Source organism: Asparagus officinalis, chromosome 8 (assembly GCF_001876935.1).
Source record: "Asparagus officinalis chromosome 8, Aspof.V1, whole genome shotgun sequence".
NCBI classification, from domain to species: Eukaryota; Viridiplantae; Streptophyta; class Magnoliopsida; order Asparagales; family Asparagaceae; genus Asparagus; species Asparagus officinalis.
In genome coordinates this window covers 33723066-33742986 of record NC_033801.1, presented here as the reverse complement: position 1 = coordinate 33742986, position 19921 = coordinate 33723066, and positions in this window count along the sequence as shown.

The window sequence follows — 19921 nt, the reverse complement described above, 5'->3', positions numbered from 1 at the left end:
CGACGCCTCGACGTCGGCCATAGCCCATGCCTCTATCTGACCCCCTACAGCAGCCCCCTCTTCCTCTAAATAGCCCCCGATCCACGTCGCTGCCTCCCGCTCAAACCCTAAGCTTCCGTCGATGCCACCGTGCCGTGCTCAGTCCCAGTCCACCCCCTCGTTGCCGACGAGCGTCGCCGAGATCCCACAGCCCTCGCCGGAGTTCCTTCCGATGCCATGCTCCTCCGCGTCCGATCCGACCCGTGTCGTCAGTGTCGATTCGTTCGATGAACCCGAGGCAAGATCCCAAACCTTGATTATTTCATTTAAATTCTTATTTTTATCATAAATTATTATGTGACTCGTCATTCAATTTTTAGATCTGTTATGAGTTAATTAATTAGATTAGTCTGTGAGATATTACTACCTGCGTGGGATTGTTTGACATGAATAGCTATGTGGAAGCTTGTTCTGTTATCACTTAGTTATTACCCAATATGAGAGACTGTACATGAAGACGACTTCTGTTAAAAGTATGATTTGTAAGCGTGCTTCAAAGCATGGCTATACTCGTTCGACATCGATATCCCGATGTGAGGAGTCCCGAGTTCCCTCGATATCGATATCCCGGTATGAGGTTTCCTTGATTATTACTATTATAGTGTTGACTAGATGATGCACTCTTGATCGGACGTGTTGTGGGTCACGGTTATTTTCATAGTTTTACAGAAGTCATTCCACGGTAACTCCGTGGCTAGTGCATAATATTTCATGTACAGTTGCATAATTAATATGACAACATGGGGTTATAAAGGGGAATTGGACGGAGAATATAGCATGTATATAAACGGGCACAACGCTTTCCTGTTATCGTGATATCGTGAGTGTTATATATATGGGTTAGAGGGCCAATACTTGACTTGAAGGCGGCCCCCGGACAGGTTTACGGGGACCCAATTATATACATCAAAATATTCTTCCCTAATTCAAATAACATGTAAAACAAGAATAATATGCTTGCATGACTTATGATGGACTTTGTTAGTTTTGTTGAGATGTAGACCAGTGTTGTTCTTTTCATACATAGATCGGGTTTAATATTTAATTATCTACAATTTGATACATATGGTATATACATGAGGGTTTTCTTATTTGGATTATTTCGCTCGACGTACTACGTCTCATGTTGTAGATTTTTAGGTATTAATTCCATCTATTATATGCCCCTGTTACTTGGATGATTAGACTGATTGCTAGCTACATGATCTCGTTACCTGATCGATTCTGGATGTTTTATGTTATCATGATTTAGTAGTGTTTTCATGTTGATTTGTGGATTTCAGTTGTATGTTCTTTTGTTGTTTCTGTTATCGTATTGTTTTTCGCATTGGATTTCCGTTCGTTCTATTTTTTGTGGGGTCGGGTCTTGCCGTGTGCCATACACGCTGATGTACACCTATTTTCTCTAGTGTACGTCAGACTTAGAGGAAGAACAGGTCTAGCTGGGAGATCGCCAGGAGCCAGAAGATTCTCAGCAGGAGTGCCTTGTAGATGGAGCAGAAGAACAAGTTGAAGCTTAGTTATTCCTTTTAGTTTATTTTTGTAGCATTTCCTTTTCGCCTGATCATTGTATTTTATATTCTCCGGTATTCTTTTGTCCAGCTTTGTATAAGGGCATGTTTGACCCGAATATTATATCTAGGATGAATATTCATTTGTGATATGTATTATTTTATTCTGTGTTGTTCATTATAATCTTGTTGATTGTGATTGGGGACCTGTGACTTCATATTGTATTTATTTCTAGACGCTTAGCGTATTAGGTTGAGGAGAAATTATTATTTTTATTTACTCTCCTTGATCTAATACGTCGCGGGCTTGTTTACGTTCTGTTTCCCCGGTATTTTGGGAAGCGGGGCGTGATACTTTCCGAGCACTTTTTTGTCGAGATGAGATTTAATGACTTCATCGGGTCAATCTTCCTTCACGAAAATCCTACGATGTAATTGTGGAGTGCTTGATGATTCACGGTCCTTCACCACAAAACCCTTCACTGATCAAATTAATTGGCGGTGGGTCCATCAAAATTCTTCATGGTTAAAAACCTTCAAACTCCCAATGTGTCTAGCCTTTAACACTCCCACTGTTGAAATCCTGATATGACACTCAAAATTTCAATCTGCTGATCCATGAAGATTATCGAACCCCCTTCGTGTTAAGATCTTGTCACTTGACACCAAAAACCCCCCACTAAGTGTTTTGTACAAGTCAACATTCTCATTGTTATTTGTACCTCCACTCCCATTGTTTCTAGGCCAAACATTCCTAAAGTTAGGACCAAAGCCAAAATCCCCTCTCGATTTTTTTTATGAATGGGAGGTCCCCTTTCAAATTAATTGTTCAAACCTTCCTACAGTTAGGGTTGTAGCACCCTAGAGGGGGGGGGTGATTAGGGTCTTATGCTAATCTAATCTAATTTTATGCCATTTAAAACTAATTAATAAATTATTCTTGCAAGATAGATATACAATATATTATGAGCAAGAATATACAATATGTGTTAGCTCTTATGTTTTGATGATGTTCTTACAACCACCATTATCGGTACTAATGGCTTATTGAGTGTAAATGTATTAAACTCATTTGTCAAGCTCGTTAGTGCCATTAATGGAGGATGGATAGAATATATGCTACAACGAAGATATCCAAAGGAGGAGGAGGCCAAGAGATGAAGCAACGTTATTTCAAGAACGACAAATTCGATCAAAAGCTTCATCCGATTCAAGCTATATCAAAGCTCAAGTATATTGCTCTCTATATGAGGATATTAGCTTTCTTTTGTTTTTCTCTCTAGTGCTAGAATGTAGGCAAAGAGTTACTGAGTTTACTTGAAGCTATTGGGAATCACACACACATTTTTAGACTTGTGCTTTTAAGCGTTTTTCACAAAATACTATTTTTCACAAGTATGAGTACCTATCTGCAAAATTCTTTTTCCAAGCAGTTTGTTTTTAGTATTAAAAATATTTTACAAAGTTTCAGAATTTTCAGAGGTCAAATAAATATTTTGCAAATATTTCAAGTTGGACAAAAATCAGATTTCAGAAAATATCAGAAATCGGTCGACCGGTCCTTATATGAGGATATTAGCTTTCTTTTATTTTTCTCTCTAGTGCTAGAATGTAGGCAAAGAGTTACTGAGTTTACTTGAAGCTATTGGGAATCACACACACGTTTTTAGACTTGTGTCTTTTAAGCGTTTTTTCACAAAACACTATTTTTCACAAGTATGAGTACCTATCTGCAAAATTCTTTTTCCAAACAGTTTGTTTTTAGTATTAAAAACATTTTACAAAGTTTCAGAATTTTCAGAGGTCAAATGAATATCTTGCAAATATTTCAAGTTGGTCAAAAACCTGTTTTCTGGAAAATATCAGAAATCGGTCGACCGGCCCGGTCGACCGATCCTATGACCTTTCCTCAGTATCTTTCCAGATTGTCGTCGGTCGACCGATACGGTCGACCGAATTTTCAATCTTCAAATCGGTCGACCGTTCCGGTCGACCGAAGAGGCTCTGCTTGGTTTTCCAAATTTCTTTAGCTGTCAGCGGTCGACCGACGGTATTTTCGGTCGACCGATTATTTCTTCGGTCAACCGATTTGGTCAGCCGCGATTTTTTAAAACGGTCGTTTTTCGCCTCGACTCCTGTGCTTTCACTTATTAGTGATTGGCACAGTCTGAGGTCACAACCTGCAAAGTAGATTATCTTCCTAAATAGGAAGATTGGGTTTTTGTTTTTATTGATTTAAACTCTTTTATAAAAACCCCCAAGCCTGCTTCTTCTTCCCTAAGCCCTAACGTTTTGAAAGAGAACCAGAGAGCTCTGTTTCTTCCTGAGAAAATTTTCAAATCAAACTTGTTCTTCTGAGTTCTTGTGTGTGTTTCACTTCCCAGCTTCAGTACTCTTCTCTTTGCTATAGGGGCTTGTGTAAAGAGAGTGTCTTGCATTTATCTTCTGCTGCTGTGAGTGAGATCTTGTGTAGATCGACTGTGAGGGAGTGTGATCTGTGAGATCAACTGTGTAGTGAGAGAGAGATCTTGTGGGATCATTGTGTAGACGAAGTTCCGGCTTCCAAACCGGATGTGTTAGTGGATTTCTCCTCGAGAGTGGGGAGCGGGGACGTAGGTCAGCGGGCCGAACCTCGTTAACACATCGCGCGTCAAGGATAACGATTCCTAACTTTATCTCTTTCTTTATTATTGCACTTCTGTTACTGTGGTTTGTTTGTACTGTTTTTTAAATTGCATATTAGAGCCTCTTGACCCTAATCACCCCCCCTCTAGGGTCCAACAATTGGTATCAGAGCTTGGTCTCTATATCAGTTTTTGGTTTAACAACCTTAGAGAAAAGATCTAATGGAGGCATCTTTGAATATGCATATGCTAGAAGGACAATCCACAACTAGGCCACCTCTCTTCACCGGCACTAATTTTGCTTATTGGAAAGCTAGGATGAGAATTTACCTTCGTTGCATAGACCTTGACATTCTAGAGCTCATAGAAGAGAAATATGAAGAAAAGTCCAAAGTCGGGAACATGACCGATGGAGAAAGGCACCTAGCTAATCTCAACGCTAAGGCTATGAACGCCTTAATTTGTGGTCTTTCCCCTAATGAATATAATAGAGTTTCCACGTGTGCAACCGCATACGAAATTTGGCAAAAATTATGTGTCACACATGAAGGAACACCCCAAGTTAAGGAATCTAAGATTAGTGGACTCATGCATGATTATGAGCTATTTAAAATGCTTCCTAATGAATCCATTGATGCTATGTTTTCCCGTTTTACTAATATCATCAATGAATTACATGGTCTAGATAAGCAATTATCCATTCAAGAGATGAACTACAAGATACTTCGCTCATTGACTCCGGCATGGGAGCCCAAGGCTACGGCCATTGAGGAAGCTCATGACCTCACTACCTTAGCTCTTGATAGCCTCATCGGAAAGCTCAAAGTGCATGAGAAGAAGCTCAAGGGGAAGGAGAAGGAGGAAGTGCCATCACGAGAAGTTGAGGAGCCGTCACCAAAGTTGAAGACCATAGCTCTCAAGGGAGCTAGTGACAACTCATCTTCGTCGTCGGAGAGTGAAGTTGATTTTTCTAGAGAAGTGGCTCATCTCTCTAGAAGAATCTCTAGACTTATAAAAATGAACAAAAAATTTAACCCTCGATCTAACAACAAGTTTTCCTCTCGTGTAGGTAAATGTTTTGAGTGCAATGAACCGGGTCACATCGCTAAGGATTGCCCCAAGCTCAAAGAAAAGTACATGAAGTACAAGAAGAAGAAGGCTATGTATGCCGGATGGGAAGAATCCGAACCAAGTGACTCGGATAGTGATGAAGAAGGAGCCAAACTTGCTCTTCATGACCCAAATGTTTGTTTCATGGCAAATGAACATGAGGTAATATCCGAGGCCGAAAGTGAATCTTTTTATATGCAATGTGACATAGCTATGGCTTTAGAAGAGTTGAACTTTGAATTTAAAAGAATGTCTAAAGAATACTCTTCTTTCAAAAAATTGCATGCCTCTTGTGATATTAAGCTAGAACAACTAACAACCTCTCTTGCTCTTAAAGATGAATTGCTAGGAGATCTCGATTTCGAGAATAAGCAATTAAGATCAAAGATTGAAAGATTAGAAATTGAGGGTTGTAGGACTAGACCCACTCATGCTTATGCCAACTACAATCACCATGGTAGAAATAGGTTTCATGGTTCTAACATTCGTACATACAAAAGAAATTTTGTATGCACCTATTGTATGAGACATGGACACATTTCTACTCATTGTAGAATTAAAGACAATGAAGATTTTTATGGTTTGATATGGGTACCCAAAGGTACCAAAACTACTAACCACCAAGGACCCAAGACATGGGTACCTAAAGCTACTACACCTTCATCTTCTTCTTTTGTAGGGAACGTCACGGCAACGACGTAAGGAGATGTGGTACCTTGATAGTGGTTGCTCACATCACATGACGGGCAACAAAGAGTTATTTGCAACCCTATCAAGGATTGAAGGAGGCAATGTCTCCTTCGGTGGTGGTGAGAAAGGTAAAATCATTGGTATCGGTTCTATTGGTAAGAAACCCTCACCCATTATTGAAGATGTTTATTTAGTAAATGGCTTGAATCATAATCTTCTTAGCATTAGCCAATTAAGTGATAAAGGTTTTGATATTTCTTTTAAACCGGATAAATGCATCATTAGTATGGATGGAAAAATTGTTTTTATTGCAAATCGCAAGTCTAATGTTTACATTTTTGAGATGAATGAGTTAGTGAATCAAGAAGTGAAGTGTCTTGCGGCAATTGATGAAAATCCTTGGATTTGGCACAAGAGACTTGGACATGCAAATATGGAGTTAATATCAAAATTGTCTAAGAAGAATCTTGTGAAAGGGCTACCTAGCTTGCACTTCATAAAAGATACAATTTGTGAGGATTGTGCCAAAGGTAAACAAACAAAGTCTTCTTTCAAATCCATCCATGAGGTATCGACTTCTAAACCCTTGCAATTACTTCATCTTGATTTATTTGGTCCTATGCGTGTTACCTCTCTTGGAGGCAAACACTATGTTTTTGTGATTATTGATGATTTTTCTCGTTTTACATGGACAATATTTCTTGCAAAGAAAAATGCTTGTTTTGAAGAATTTGCAAATCATGTTAAAAGAATTGAAAATGAAAAGGATTTGACAGTTGTTAAAATAAGAAGTGATCATGGTGGTGAATTTCAAAATGAATTTTTCTATGATTTTTGTGCTCATCATGGTATAACTCATATGTTTTCCGCTCCTAGAACACCACAACAAAATGGTGTTGTTGAACGGAAAAATCGTACCATACAAGAGATGGCACGCACTATGTTAAACTCTTTTGATTTACCAAAATATTTTTGGACGGAAGCCGTCAATACGGCTTGCCATGTTTTAAATCGTGTTTTGATTAGACCAAAGCTTAAGAAAACTCCTTATGAACTTTATTATGGAAAAACTCCTTTCATTGGGTATTTTCGTGTCTTTGGTTGCAAATGCTTTATTTTAAATACAAAAGATCATCATGATAAATTTGATTCCAAAATTGATATTGGTATTTTCTTGGGTTATGCACCTCGAAGTAAGGCTTATAGGGTCTTCAATAAACGAAGCCTCGTTGTTGAAGAGTCTATAAACGTTACTTTTGATGAGACTAATGTTGGCTCTCAAGTTGTGTTGCCTAGGAAAGATGATGATGATGATATTGAGGGAGGATTGGACTTGTTGCAAATCAATGACACTCCCTCTATAGAAGCTCAAAAGGATGTAGATTGCACAAATGCTCAAGATCAAGTTGAACCACCTAAAGCTTGGAAATTCACATCAAACCATCCAAAAGAACAAATCATTGGGAGCCCTTCAAAAGGAGTTATAACTCGCTCAAAAGCCTTGAGTGAATGTGGTAATGTTGCATTTCTTTCTCAACTAGAACCTAAAAAGATTAATGATGCTTTAAATAGAACCTAAAAAGGTTAATGATGCTTTAAATGATGAGTTTTGGGTTTTGGCTATGCATGAAGAATTAAACAATTTTCAAAGAAATGAAGTTTGGAAGTTAGTTCCTAGACCTAACAATGCTAGTGTTATTGGTACAAAATGGGTTTTTAGAAACAAACTTGATGAACATGGCATTGTAACTAGAAATAAAGCACGTTTGGTTGCCCAAGGATACAATCAAGAGGAGGGCATAGACTATGATGAAACCTTTGCACCGGTTGCAAGGTTGGAATCTATTAGGATGTTTTTGGCATTTGCTAGTTTTAAAAATTTCAAACTATTTCAAATGGATGTCAAAAGTGCTTTCTTAAATGGTTTTATAGAAGAGGAAGTGTATGTTGAGCAACCCCCCGGTTTTATAGATCATGCTTTTCCTAATCATGTTTACCGGGTACAAAAAGCTTTATATGGGTTGAAACAAGCTCCTAGGGCTTGGTATGCTCGCCTCTCTAGTTTTCTTATTGAAAATGGTTTTTCAAAAGGAACAATTGATAACACACTTTTTGTGAGAAAAAGGAAAAATGATTTCATTTTGGTTCAAATATATGTGGATGACATTATTTTTGGTGCTACTAATGAATCCTTGTGCAAGGAATTTTCTAAAGTTATGCAGGATCACTTTGAGATGAGTATGATGGGAGAGCTTACATTCTTTCTCGGGCTCCAAGTCAAGCAAACTAAGGATGGGATCTTCATTTCACAAAGCAAGTATGCGAAGGAATTGGTGAAGAAATTCAAGTTGGAGAATTCTAAGCATGCGCCTACTCCCATGAGTACTAGTGTTAAGCTTGATGCGGATGAGAGTGGTGAAGATGTGGACCAAAAACTATACCGAGGTATGATAGGTAGTCTTCTTTATCTCACCGCTAGTAGACCCGACATCATGTTTAGTGTATGTGCATGTGCACGTTTTCAAGCTTCTCCAAAAGCATCTCATTTAATTGCGGTTAAAAGGATCATTAAGTATGTTAATGGAACTTTTAACCTTGGTTTGTTTTATCCAAAAAGCACCACTTTTGATTTATATGGTTTTTGTGATGCCGACTTTGCCGGATGTAAGGTAGATCGCAAGAGTACTAGTGGAACATGCCAATTCTTAGGAAATTCCCTTGTTTCTTGGGCTTCCAAGAAACAAAATTGTGTTGCATTGTCCACTACGGAAGCGGAATACATTGCCGCCGGCCTATGTTGTGCTCAAGTTTTATGGATGAAACAAAGTTTAGTTGACTATGATTTGAATTTTCAAAATATTAAAATCTTTTGTGATAACACAAGTGCCATAAATATTTCCAAAAATTCGGTTTTGCATTCTAGAACTAAGCATATTGACGTGCGCCATCATTTCTTACGCGATCATGTAGAGAGACAAGATGTATCCCTAGTATTTGTTGACACCAAATCTCAACTAGCGGATATATTTACTAAGCCTCTTGGAGAGGATGATTTTTGTCGCATAAGAAATGGTTTGGGCTTATGCACTATGTGAAAGTTCTACATTGCTTGCTTGTTTAGTTGCATCTTGCATTTTGCATTTCTTTCCCCATTTTTGATGGTGACAAAGGGGGAGAGAAATCTCCTCATTTGTTGCATATATTTAGGGGGAGCTCATAGATAGGGGGAGCACCTATCTATAAGCTATCTTATTTTTGCTCTTATATAATGGTTGGTTGTCATCATCAAAAAGGGGGAGATTGTTAGCTCTTATGTTTTGATGATGTTCTTACAACCACCATTATCGGTACTAATGGCTTATTGAGTGTAAATGTAGTAAACTCATTTGTCAAGCTCGTTAGTGCCATTAATGGAGGATGGATGGAATATATGCTACAACGAAGATATCCAAAGGAGGAGGAGGCCAAGAGATGAAGCAACGTTATTTCAAGAACGACAAATTCGATCAAAAGCTTCATCCGATTCAAGCTATATCAAAGCTCAAGTATATTGCTCTCTATATGAGGATATTAGCTTTCTTTTGTTTTTCTCTCTAGTGCTAGAATGTAGGCAAAGAGTTACTGAGTTTACTTGAAGCTATTGGGAATCACACACACGTTTTTAGACTTGTGCTTTTAAGCGTTTTTCACAAAATACTATTTTTCACAAGTATGAGTACCTATCTGCAACATTCTTTTTCCAAGCAGTTTGTTTTTAGTATTAAAAACATTTTACAAAGTTTCAGAATTTTCAGAGGTCAAATAAATCGTCGGTCGACCGGTACAGTCGACCGAATTTTCAATCTTTAATCGGTCGACCGTGTCGGTCGACCGATGAGTCTCTGCATGTTTTACCAAATTTCCTTAGCTGCTCGCGGTCGACCGGATTTTTTCGTATGTTTCCAGAGTGTCGTCGGTCGACCGGTACAGTCGACCGAATTTTCAATCTTTAATCGGTCGACCGTGTCGGTCGACCGATGAGTCTCTGCATGTTTTACCAAATTTCCTTAGCTGCTCGCGGTCGACCGAATTTTTCGGTCGGTCAACCGAAGGCATTTTTCGGTCGACCGAAATTTCCTTCGGTCAACCGATTTTTACCTCTGGTCAGCCGCGACTTTTTTAAACGGTCATTTACATCGAACATTGTGCTTTCACTTGTTAGTGATTGGCACAGTCTGTGATGAGGGTCTGAAGAAGAGATTATTATCTCATTTGGGAAGATTGGGTTTTGTTTTAAAATGATTTAAACTTTTCTATAAAAACCCCCCAGACCTCTTCTTCTTCCTGAGCCCTAACGTTTGAAAAACCAGAGAGCTTTTTCTGTTTCCTGAGTAAATTTTCAAAACTCTGTTTTTCTCTCTGTTTCAAGTGTGATTCACCTCCCAGCTTCAGTATACATTCTCTTTGCTATAAGGGCTGTGTAAAGAGAGCTTCTTGCATTTCTTTCTTCTGCTGTGTGAGTGAGATCTATGGAGATCTACTGTGAGGGAGTGTGATCTGTGAGATCAAACTGTGTAGTGAGAGAGATCTGTGGAGATCGCTGTGTAGACGAAGTTCCGGCTTCCAAACCGGGTGTGTAGTGGATTTCTCCTCGAGAGTGGGGAGCGGGGACGTAGGCCAGAGGGCCGAACCTCGTTAACACATCGCGCGTCAAGGATAACGAACTCCTAACCTTATCTCTCTTACTTTTATCGCATTTCTGTTTTGTGGTTTGCTTGTGCTGTTTTTAATTGCATATTAGAGCCTCTTGATGATAAATATGTAAACAAAGAAAATTTTCAAATCTCATTTCCTAATTTTGAAAACACATCTGTTTTGCAAAAACATGCACGAACATGAGCTTATTAAAAACTTTATTTTCTTAAATTCAAATAAACATAACAAATTAATTTAAAAATTGATAAAACCTTAGGAAACATTTATAAACATGAAATTGAACATGTTAGAAAAAGAATTTCTCAAACTGAATTTCTCATTTGTGAAAACTTATGTATTTTGCAAGTGTGTCCAAAACATGAAAATGTGATATACATAAAATTTGATGTTTTGACATAAACAATATTTTGAAACCATATAAAATAATTTTATAGACTTAATGAAATATATATACAATGATTGTTAAATCCATAAACCAAAACTTATATATATATATATATATGACTTTATATATAAAAACCAAATATGTGTGTGTATATACGATTGAGCTTAAAGTACTAACACACATAATATAAAACCTAAACTAAATATACCCAAGCTTGACTGATCTTCGATGTAGCTCAAATTGGTACACTTACGGATGAAGCTAGAACTTGGATCTTCAATTTGAATTACATTGCTTCAACCACTATATCTGCCAACCTCCATTTGATATGATCATTATGGTGCAATCCATCAACCCTCCAACATGTTGTTTGTCTACAATAAATAGAATTATACAAATACTAGACAAATAACATTAGAAGTAAATTATTTGTTAAACATCAACAAAACAAGAAGGCCAACAATCTCCTCCTTTTTGATGATAACAAACAATTTACAAAAAGGATATATGTATGAAAGGAAATGAATATATAATATTGTGATTATCATGCATATAAACAAAAAAAATATACTCATAATATTTCTCCTCCATTGACAACATCAAAAAGGGGAAAACAAAAGAATAAAGAGAGCGAAAGCTCCCCCTATCAATATGCATGAGTGAGTATAAAAATATAGGGATTGCTCCCCCTATTAAAATGCCATATAGAATATATGCAATGAAAGATCATGGCAAACATGTGAGTATGTATACATGCTAAATATTACTCACATGCTACAAGGTATCGAGGACACATATTGATATATCATAATGGAAGAAGTGTCTCATTACTCAAACATAAAAGCCATAGTTGTTGGCCTTCTTGTTTTTATCATGATTTACAAATAATTTACCTCTAATGTTATTTGTCTAGTGTTTTTGTTTTTTTATTAATTATAGACAAACACCATGTTGGAGGATGAATGGATTGCGCCATAACGATCATATCAAATGGAGGTTGGCAGAATAGTGGGTGAAGTCTATGCAATTCAAGTTGAAGATCCAAATTCTAGCTTCATCCGTAATGTATACCAAGTCAAGCTTATTGAAGATCAAGATCAAGCTTGGGTAACATTAGTTTAGGTTCATATTATGTGCGTTAGTACTTTAAGCTCAATCATATACACACACACATTATATTGGTTTCCTTGTATATATATATATATATATATATACCAAAAATTTTGTTTCTATATATATATATATACATAGTTATATATATATATATATATATACACACACTTTAGTTTTGGTTTCCATGTATATATAGCTTCATATATAAATATATGTTTGGTTTTTTTGTATATATATAGTTATATATATACATACATAGTTTGAGTTTTCATGTTTATAAATACGAAATCACATATTTCATATTTATTATTGTGTTTTAGAAAATATTGCATAGAATATGCATATTTGTGAAAATATTATGTTTCTAGTTTATAGACTTCATAACAATAATTTACATCTTTCTTTAAGTCTACAAAATCATTTTGTAAAGTTTCAAAATATGGTTTAGCCAAAATGTCAAAATTCATATGTTTACATTTTTATGTTTTGGACTATTTTGAAAAATGGTGATATTTTATATTTGGGAAGTCCTTTTTGAAAACTAGTTTTTGTAACATGGTTATTATCATGTTTATAATCATTTTCCAAAGTTTTATATTTTTTAGAATTTATTTGATATTTTTAAATCTAGTTTAAAGTTGAGTTTTTCTGTGCACTTCAGGTCTGTGCATGTTTAGTCGACTCATTAGTCGACTCATGAGTCGACTCATAAGTCGACTCATGAAGTGCAGCATAGTTATGATTTTTCTTCTGCTGATTCGACTCATATAAGCCGACTCATTAGTCGACTCATAAGTCGACTCATGAAGTGCAGTGCAGTTATGATTTTTCTTCTGCTGAGTCGACTCATATAAGCCGACTCATTAGTCGACTCATAAGTAGACTCATGAGTCGACTCATAAGTCGACTTATGAAAGAGCCGTTGCACAGTAACAACTAGTTTCCAGTAGTATTTTCTGAGGGCTTTTTTTGTCTTTTCAGTTGGGTTTTGGCTGAGGTTTTGGGTGGCTATATATACCCTATTTATCTCATCCTTTACATCTAACTAATGAAATATTTTAAACAAGTTTAAAAGAGTTTTAAAATAAGGGTTTAAGTTTGGTTTAAGTTTGTTTAAGAAGCTTTTAATCAATTGAGGGTTTGAGTTTGTGAAATTAATTCCACAAGAGCTTGAGGAGATTATCTATTAGAGTTTGAGCATACAACTATTCTCCCTCTATCTCTTGTCATCTATTGAGAAGTTTTATAAACTCTTTTCTAGCTTTATATTTATTTATTTGATTATCATCTTATTAAAGCTAGTTTATATTGAGTTTAGATTTGATTAATCTTATTGTTACACACACCCACTTGAGCTTATTGTATTTACATTTATAATATATTTGGGGTTGTGAGAGATAGTAACATTGAGTTGTGCCTCATTATGTTCTCATCCATTGTGTGCATAATGAGTGGATGATTTTGACTTAGTCTTGGCACACATATTGATAAGCTTCTCATGATTATTGATGCATGTTTTCAAAATTGAATCTAAAGATGAAATACGTTTATTCACAAGATTCAAATCATCATTAGGCACATATGCATTTTTATTAGAAGTAGAATATAAATAGTTATTTGTAAAAGAAGCAACTTTATTTTTCATGTTCTCTACTTCTAATATGACATTATCTTTTTCATGAGTTAAACTAGCAACATTTGAGATTAAAGAATCATGAATAGTTTCAAACTTAGAAGCTAATAACTCATGATCGGATTTTAATGCAACATGCTTGCTTTGTAATTCAATAAAATCTTTGTGTAATTTGTTATAGGCATGCAATAATTTTTTACTAGTACAAGCAAGTTCATCACTAGATAAATCATTGATGGATTCGAACTCGCAAACCTCACTAGGGCTATCGCTTAGTGGCCGTGTGCATGAAAATGAAGCTCCACATGAACTAAAAGCGGAATCCTCCAAAGCTTGTCGGATCGCCTCCAAATTCCCTTGATGTTCTTCTATAAGTTTCCACAATGTGTAAGTACTATCAAAAGAATCAAACTTGTTAGAAAAAGATGAATCTAACGTATTATGTAAAAATTCTAACAAGAGTTTGTTCATTGTAAACATTTGATGATCATTTTCATCCACTTGGATTTCTCCGAAGTGGGCACAATATAAACATCATCTATAATTTTCCATAAATCAAAGTGTCTAGATTGAACAAAAAGTTTAAATCTAATACACCATTGGGTATAGGGAAAAATATCTAATCTAGAAGCAATATTAATGGCATAACCTAAACTAGGTGCACCGTTCATATACAAAATGTATATATATGAGCAAGCAAGTTAACAATAAAATCATAAAACTAGATTAGCACAAAAATAAGATAACTTGGATCTTTAACTCAAGGTGATTAGACCTTAAATCAAAGAGCACCAAGCTCTGATACTAATTGTTGGACCCTAGAGGGGGTGATTAGGGTCTTATGCTAATCTAATCTAATTTTATGCTAATTAAAACTAATTAATAAATTATTCTTGTAAGATAGATATACAATATGTTATGAGCAAGAATATGTAATATGAACAAAGAGATATATCCTATATGGTGAAATATATGCAAGGATATATAAACAACACAAGGGTAAACAATCTAAACTAAAGATACAATTGTGATAGGGCAATATAAACAATGCAAACACACAATATGATTTCGGAGTTCAGACCTTCCGTCCTATTTCTCTGCTCCCCACTCTGGGGAAGAAATCCACTATCACAACCAGGTTTTCTACGCTAATCCGAATAACGTTTACACCACATAATATCGATTTTCAACACTCACCGATCAACTATCACAATCTCATAATGTAACTACACTCCACACCCTCTAAGTGTTGGTCACTCCGTGTCCTTCCTCAAGTGATCGGATACAACCTCTCCCTATATTCGTCAACTAACACAACTCTTCTTGGAAGCAACCCCGTCTCTCACCACACACTCCTCTCGGTGTACTAGTGTAATACAAAGTGAATCTCACAATAAGAACAATACAACAAATGATTTGTTCTCTAATATGGATGAGAACATAATGTAAGCTCACTCTCAATTGTTATATAATCCCACAACCCAATTATACTACGAATGTAAATACAATAAGCTCAATAGGTTGTGTGTGAACAAAGAGATATAAATCAAAACTAAATGTAAACTCAATATAAATCTAGCTTAATGAAGATAATAATCAATGACAAATATAAATGCAAATCTAGAATTGAGTTTAGAAAAACTTCTCTAGAACAAGAGAGATGGAGATGTGAAATTGAAAGCTCAAACCCAAGTTGATCTCCTCTTCTTGTGAAACAATCTTCACAAACCCAATTTTGTAAACAAACACTTAAACAAACTTAAACCCTTATAAAAACTTGTTTAAAAATCTTCACAAACCCAATTTTGTAAACAAACACTTAAACAAACTTAAACCCTTATAAAAACTTGTTTAAAATATCTCTTGGTTATTGAAAATAGTTATGGCAAAGGGGTATATATAGGGAATAAGAAAACAACCTAAAAAACCCCAAAACCCACTAAAAAATAAAAATCAGAAGTTACCGTTACAGTGCAACGGTAACTTTGACGGTCGACCGTGATGGTCGAACGTGAGAAGTAAAACTACAAAACTGCTCACTGTACTGCTGATAGTCGACCGTGGCAGTCGACTACATTGTAGCATGATTGACTGTAGCCGTCGAGTGCACTGTTCACAGACAGTTTCTGTTTTTGACAGATTCTGGAATTTTACGTATCTGACTTTGTAAAATTAATTAAAAATAGTAAATCAATTCCAAAATTCATGAAATTTTGAAGAAAAGTTCTAGACATATAGATAAACATGTTAGAGAAAGAAGTTATAAAATATCACTTCCCAGTTGAGAGAAATAAATGTTTGAACACAGATATATAGTTTTAAAAAAAACAGCTGAAAACTCGATTTTGTAAATTCAATTGAAAATAACAAAACAACTCTAAAATTAGTAAAACTTGGGGAAATGTTTGTATATATGATGATAAATATGTAAACAAAGAAATATTTTAAATCGCATTTCCCAATTTTGAAAATGCATCTATTTTGCAAAAACATGCACGAACATGTGCACGAACATGAGATTATTAAAAACTTGATTTTGTAAATTCAAATAAACATAACAAATTAATTCCAAAATTGATAAAACTTTGAGAAACATTTATAAACATGAAATTGAACATGTTAGAAAAAGAATTTCTTAAATTGAATTTCCCATTTGTGAAAACTCATGTATTTTGCAAGTATGTCCAAAACATAAAAATGTGATATACATGAAATTTAATGTTTTGACATAAACAATGTTTTGAAACCCTATGAAATAATTTTATAGACTTAATGAAATATGTATAAAATTATTGTTAAATCCATAAACCAAAATTTGTGTATATATATAACTATATATATAAAAACCAAATGTGTGTGTGTGTATATGATTGAGCTTAAAGTACTAACACACATAATATAAAACCTAAACTAAATATACCCAAGCTTGATTGATCTTAGATGTAGCTTAACTTGGTAAACTTACGGATGAAGCTAGAACTTGGATCTTTAATTTAAATTACATTGCTTCAACCACTATATCCGCCAACCTCCATTTGATATGATCGTTATGGCACAATCCATCCAACCTCCAACATGTTGTTTGTTTACAATAAATAGAATTATACAAATACTACACAAACAATATTAGAAGTAAATTGTTTGTTAAACATCATCAAAATAAAAAGGCTAACAAGGGTCACCTCAAACCTCCCACTTGGTCAAACCTTCCTACAGTTAGGGTAAAAACTTGAATTCCCTCTTGATAAATAAGAAATCCACCTTCAAATTAGGAAATCAAACCTTCCGACTGTTAAGGTTATCCGAATCTTTTTAATTCTCAAAGTGGAGATCACACTTTGAGTTTCATTTACAGCAGGAGGTAGAATATAAAATTCTTCCTCTCCAGCACCGGGTTCGTCTTTACCCTAAGAGAAGACAAAACAGGGTTCGTCTTTGCTCCAAGAGAAGACAAAACAGGTTCGTATTTGCCCTAAAAGAAGACAAAACAGGGTTTGTCTTTGCCCCAAGAGAAGACGAAACGGGTTCGTCTTTGCCCCAAGAGAAGACAAAATAGGGTTCGTCTTTGCCCCAAGAAAAGACAAAATGGGTTCGTCTTTGCCCTAAGAGAAGACACAATTTCCTCAACACCAAAATCTATGCATTTTTATGCATGGGAGACTTTATCTCGATCCCTTATTAGAGATAAGTCTACGTCTCACACATGTTGTCGGGTGGTCCGTTCTTATAAAAATGACAAAACCTACGTATTTAACATCGTAGCACCAAAATCCATGCATGTGGGACTTTATCTCGATCCTTTATAAGAGATAAGTCTACGTCTCACACACGTTACCGGATGGTCTGTTCTTATAAAAATGACAAAGCCTACGTATTCAATATCATAGTCAGTGATTATTATTAAATTAATAATCTCTAAATCCATGCTTTTCACACATGGGGGATTTTATCTCGATCCCTTATTAGAGATAAGTCTACATCTAACACATATTGTCAGGTGGTCCGTTCTTGTAAAAACAACAAAGCCTACATATTCGATGTCGTAGCCAGTGATTATTATTAAATTAATGATCTTTGAATCCGTACCTTTTATGCATGAGGGACTTTATCTCGATCCCTTATTAGAGATAAGCCTACATCTAACACATAAGGCCTACATATTTAATATTATAGCATTAAGTCTAAGAGAGTTCATTCTTTTAGCATAACGTTACATGTAGAACGAACTTAGATAATTTACATGCTAGCCTGACTCAAACGGTAGTCGGTAAAGTCTCATCAAATCTGTTGATAACTGAGGGTTTACCAAAAATCGTATAACAAGCAGCCCACGATGACAGATTCTCTCTCAATTTGTATGGAGTCTGCAGTGGTAGTCAAAGCCTTATTGACCTCCCCCTCCATAACATTTCTTTAATAGTTACTGGCACACTAGCTTCATCAGTTGGTCTTGTGACTTGAGCACCTAGGGTAGCTTCAGAGATAGTAGATGTATTAGCACTAACGCCTAATCCTACAATTAAATCTCAAACAAAGAGCTTAACATGGCGAGTGTCCGATGCATTCTCAGCTTGTTTTCCCCAAACTCTGAGAAGTATACGAGTATAAACTATTCCTTCATGCTCTAACGCCTTAAGAACTTAAACTGTGTAGACTCCAGATACGTACGAGTATAAACTGTGATTACGTCATAGCTGAAGTCCACACCCGACAAATTTCACCAAAATCAGGCTTGAGATAAATTTATTTCCCACACACGGAGTTCAAATACAATTCAAATATAAACTACTAAGGAAGATGATCAGTTCAACATCGACTCAATGACATGAGCTAATTTAGGTATCATCGCACCGGTTTCAATTCATGATTTCGACGATGGTCAAGCGATAAACGCAACACCAGAAGTATTTCAAACTACTCGACAAAATACTAAGTAAGTTGAAAGCCGAAGAAGTCGAAGAACTGAGGCCATTCATAGGTCCTTTTCATGCAAGATTGAAAATAGGGTCTATCTTATCCAAAGTATTTCAGACTCCTCGATAAAATACTAAGGAGGCTAAAACACTTTGGAGGGGGTATCTTTAGGCATCAAAAATTGCCTATAGCTTCTCGTACGCAGCTCAATATGAAGAGAAGGCAATGAATGTTGATGTTCAAGTAAAATACGATTATTTGATGCTAAGGGGGAAGTAAAGGAATGTGCGAAGTGATGAAGCAACAACAATATTTAGAATGCATGATTCGAGAAGAAATTAGATGCATGAGTATGAAGAACTAAAATTTTGACCATGATGCAATCTGAATCCAAAAAATCTCAAAAGACAAACATTATAGACCTTTTTGTAATATTTCCAACACAATTTGAATCACCTCATTCTGAGGTTGGATAAAAGAATTAGAGCTAAAATACCGAAGACAGTACAAATTGTCTCGCACATGTGCGAGACACCCTAAACTATCTCACACAGAAAGGTGTCTTGCACATGTATGAGACAACCCAAACTGTCTCGCAAATGTATGAGACACCCCAAATTGTCTCGTACAATAAGGTGTCTTGCACATGTGTGAGACACCCTGGATTGTTTCGCACATGACAGGAAAGTTTCGCATAGAATGAAGCCCCGGGACGCGTTTTCGACGGTTTTCGATCGGTTTTGACAGTTCTGGAGCCTCCCTAACTACCTTCAGCTATCCGTAAATGTGAAAAGGCTATTATTAAGTGAGGATATGATCAAGTCATAGATTCTTATCCGAAAGTAGGGCACCTGAAGCCTATAAATACACCCCTTGGGCCCCTATACACGAGGGATCTGGAATTTGGAGCTTAGAGGCGAGTTGCTGACCCTGTGAGAGGAGATCCATGAATTTTATATCTAAAGGCGAGATCTTGATAAGTTCTTCAGCATAAAGAGGAGGAGTTCGGTAGATTTAAAACCCCTGCATTAGTTTCCTTAAGATCATATTGTCGTTATGATCTTGAGAAGAGTACATGTCCCACCTCATTGAGATATTTACTTTACTTTTTGTTTTCTTTGTGAAATGAGATCAACCGGATCTGATACTCAGAGATCCACGAATCAAAGAGTCCCCGTTATAGGCAAAGATCCCACGCAAGCAGCGT